Source organism: Arachis hypogaea, chromosome 7 (assembly GCF_003086295.3).
Source record: "Arachis hypogaea cultivar Tifrunner chromosome 7, arahy.Tifrunner.gnm2.J5K5, whole genome shotgun sequence".
Classification (NCBI taxonomy): domain Eukaryota; kingdom Viridiplantae; phylum Streptophyta; class Magnoliopsida; order Fabales; family Fabaceae; genus Arachis; species Arachis hypogaea.
In genome coordinates, this window is record NC_092042.1 from 8,086,369 (window position 1) to 8,090,822 (window position 4,454).

At 33.8% G+C, this 4,454-nt stretch overlaps 1 non-coding gene across 1 annotated transcript; it reads right to left on the reverse strand.

Annotated features, from left to right (window-relative positions):
• Positions 1-2,866: 2,866 nt before the first annotated feature.
• LOC112703947 (uncharacterized) lies at positions 2,867-4,098 on the reverse strand. Its single transcript, XR_011863619.1, has 2 exons — positions 3,734-4,098; positions 2,867-3,405 (listed from the first exon to the last, which is right to left on the reverse strand). It is a non-coding gene; the product is annotated as an uncharacterized protein (transcript).
• Positions 4,099-4,454: the final 356 nt, after the last annotated feature.

Sequence of the window (4,454 nt, forward strand, 5' to 3'; positions counted from 1 at the left end):
TTTCATATAACATGTGTTGATTAATAATTTTGCTATGCAGGTGTTAATATTGGGCCGAAAATGAAATTTTGGTGCAAGCCCAATATGCTTTCAGTCTTGATGTTAAAATGATCATAGTGACTGAAACAATGTTTTGTTAATTGGGCCAGCAATTGTGATACAAGCCCAAATTAAAAGTCTTGGTACAAGACCAAAACTTGCTTGATCCAAAAATCCATCAGGAAAGCAAATGTTACCATTTGCCTTATGCTCTCCAACGGATTTCATCTCTCATTAAGGATGAATTTCAAATTTTAATTTGGTGGCATTGGAAACATAAATGAGAGAGAGAATATGAGTGACATGATTGATGTGTTTAAGCTACACGCCACTCTAAGGGAAGTAAAAGTAACTTTTTTAATTATATTGATTAACTCATTTAATTGGTTTCCTTCCAAGTTGTTTATTCTCTCTCATCTCTTTTCTTCTCTACTTCGGTCATTGTCCAGGAAGCCATGGAAGCTACACCTACTCACCGAAAAGAAGAAGGAGCACGTCTCAAGACCATCATGATGATGGCAAGAAAACATAACAAAATAAAAGTATGTTGTGGCTGAGACTTTCACCAAAAATAGTAAGATTTGGTGAGGTAATCTCGAGCTCCTCATACTCAAAAAGAAAGAAGAAGATTCGGCCAGCAAGGAAGAGATCCTTGGAGGCATGGCTTGTCTCTGATTCTGCTCAACCATCACAGGAAGTAGCTAGAGTGGCGAAGTGATGGAAGAGGCAGAGATTGGAGCAGATGAAGCCATCATCATCATGAAGCATCAAAAGCCAAAAATCCATCTTGGAGAGCAAGCCAAGGATGGAGTGCTCGGATTGATGAAGAGTGATGACCAAAGAAGAACTAGAGGTATTTGCATGTTGGGTTTTGCATGAGTTACCTCTTCTCTCTCTGTGGCCGAACCGGTTCTGTTTTGAAGGAAAAGAAGTTAAGCTTCGTTTTGTTTCAACTGTGAAGGCTTCTCTTCTCTATAAAAGGGGTGAACAGTCACAGTTTGATTCAAGGGAGAAAGTTTGAGAGTGCAAGGCACAGAAGTCTCATAGCTACCTAAGCTTACAGATTTTTTTCTCCTTCAATGTATTCTGTTTTGAAATTTTTCTGTTTAATTTTGTCATGTCTTGAGTCTCATGGAAAAAAGACAAACAAGTGAGGTTTGTATGAAAAAGCCATAGAGCGGAAAAAGGCAAAGAGTGCAAAATTAAAAGAAAAAGCCATAGATGTCCTTAGAGTTCCTTTGTTCATCTATGTTGTGTTTCATGATTCTGTGGGAATCCCCTTGTAAGTTGGATTAGCACTTTACAGTTTGTAATCAGGTTAATTATAGTGAAATTCCATCATTGTTGTGATGGAGACTAGATGTAGGCTGCATTGCACTTAGTAGATGAACCAGGATATATCTGGGTGTAATTCTCTTTCTCTCCTACTCCATTTCTGTTTTTACTGTCCAGGAGCAAAAACCAAAAATATCTCGTGCCAAGTGACAAGACAAAAATAAAAATCTCGTGGCTAGGGACGAGACAAAAAAAAAAACAGAAAAGTCTTCTTAAAAACCAGAAAGTATAATCAAACAAAAAGGGGGCTAAGATTCAACCTCCCTTCTCTTAGCCACTGAAACCATCAGTAGGGCTGAAAAGCTGCAAATCTTGCAAAACTCCTTTGTCATCTACTCTAAAACTCACTGCAAATGGAGGTATTACCTTTGATAATCCCTCTTTGTATATAAGTGTGGTTGGTAGCTTGTAATATCTCACCACGACCAAGCCTGAAGTTGCATACTCAGTTAATAGAGTGTGCCAATTTATGCAGTTACTATCAAAAGATCACTAGAAGGTGGAGAAGCGAATCCTCCAATACCTAAGTGGTACCCTTCATCATGGTTTACATCTGAAGAAAGGGAAGAATATGCTTATCCTTGCCTATAGTGATTCAATTCGGGGAAGTGACCCTGATAACTGAAATTCTACTAGTGGTACATGTGTCTTCCTTGGTTCCAATCCAATTTGGTAGTCCTCTAAGAAAAAAAGTGTTGTAGCGTGCTCTAGTACCGAGGCAAAGTATCGATCCATGGCATTAGCAGTGGCTAATGTGATATGAATACGGAACCTGCTGGCTGAGCTACAACGTCCCTTAAGTACAACTCTCTAGCTCTTTTGTGACAATCAAAGTGATGTGTTTTTAGCTGCATTTGTCAAAGCACTTTGAGCTAAATCTTCATTTGTTAGGGACTATGCAGAAAAATGCACCATTCGAGTCAACTATATACCAGGCTCAGTTCAAGTTGCGGATGTTCTTACTAAAGTCGATTTTTTCTCATCATTTCTTGACTGTAGAGCCAAACTCAAGGTTGCAACCTCACCAATCTTAAGTTTGAAGGAAAATGACATTGTATATGAATCTACAGTAGCTAATATAGATAAGAGTGTAGCTTATACTAATTAAAACATGAGATGGTTGTTAAATTTGTTAGTTTAGTTAGCACCAGTTAATTATACTCAGTTACTATATATAGTAATAATGTAATTATATTGTGTAAGCTTATTTAACAACAGTTTATTATTCTTTTTCATTTTCTCTTTCTTCTCTTTTATAAACTCTCTATTAGGTTTAAGATTGATATCTTTTAGAGTTATTATTTTTGGATATAATAACAATTAAACCGCTGAAATAACATAAAACAATAACTGTTTTAACAAAAAAAAAGTTGACGTTTGGAGATTTTTTAAAATGATAAAAATTTATTAGAAGTCAAAGTGTCTAAAATCTAAAATTATTTAAAAACCAATTTGAGTGTAATACAAAACCACCTAACACAAAAGGCACACATGAATAATGGATAAAATATCCTTTTAGTATACATAACTTGGTACACTCAACAAGAAACCATTAACATTACATGAAATAAGTTAATTCCATTCCAATAAAGGATGAATTAACAGATGATGAAGCAAATATTAATGCATATCCATGATTGCACCACTGCGTTATTTAGATAAACACACTTAACCTCAAGCCAAACATAACATAAATTATTATTCATATATAGATATAGATGATATACTTTTTTTTCCTTTAATTATAATGGTTGGAGAGCTATGCCTTTTGAAGATGATCACCAACTTCTACAGTACCCTTCTCTAAAAACTCCAAGTAGCCGTATGGAGTTTTAACATCCTCAGTGATCTTCTCGTATTCAATAGTCCATTTAACACTAGCACTCTCATTGTTTGTCTCAGTCACTTGAACATTGCACTTAAAGAGTTTGTAGTTTTGACCGATATCTCCATCAAAGAGGCTGTATTTAATCAACTTCTTCTCTTCATCGATGGCTTCAATTTTCTCTTTACATGTAATTACTTTACCATCTATTATTTTACACAATAATTAATTAATTAAGATAAATAACCAAAGATAAAGAAATATCTTACTTCAAAAAATAAGATTATAACCAAAACTTTATCATTTTAAGTTGAAAAAATTTATTATTAATTATTTATAAGTAAAGTTTGACTCTCTAAATATCAAAATATTAATAACATAATCAATATTTTCATACAAATTTTAGTAATTTTCATATAAAAAATTATTAGAGAGACGAATTTCATTAATCTTTTAGCTTTTCTAAAAGAATCTCTCATTTACAATTAAAATAATGCAAATATAATTTCTATTAATGAAATAAAGCTTAATTACCTACTAGACAAGTCCAATTTTTGACCGAATCAGTGGAATGCCAGTCATCACCTTGGTGCAAGTTGGCTCCATGCACTCTTTCACAAATGTTTTGGATATTGTGGAATTCCTTTGCCAAAATGTGGAAGAACTTTGAAGCTGGTACTTGGATCACAACTTCAACACTAATTTTACCTGATATTGCCATGTTTGAAGCAAGAGATAATGTAGAGATAGAGATCACTAGATCTAGAATGAGAGGTTGTAAAACAAGTTCAAGCCTTATGGAGACTTATATAGAAAAATACTATATTGCCATATCAATCATTGATTGAAAAAAAGACTTTTAGCTATATGTAATTATTTATGTCATCTATTTTAGATTGGTTAATGTAAGGTCCACATCGGTTGGGAAGGGAATAAAACATGCCTTATAAAGGTGTGGATACCTCTCTCTAGTATGACTTATTTTGACGAGTGAGTATAGGAGGTTTCAACTATCATCCCTCTTGTCAAAGACAAAACCGTAAAGACTTATGTGCAAAAACAGATAATATCGTGCTAACGAGTGATCTAGACTTTTACAGTTAAAATGAATTATGATTCATAAATCAGCTCAGTTCACCTGTAAAAACAGATAAATCATATCTTATTATTTAAAAGTAGGTCAATTTGGTTCTGTTCAAATAACTAACAAATTAAATAAATTCAAATTAAATAGGTGCGAGTTAGCTCGTCTAAC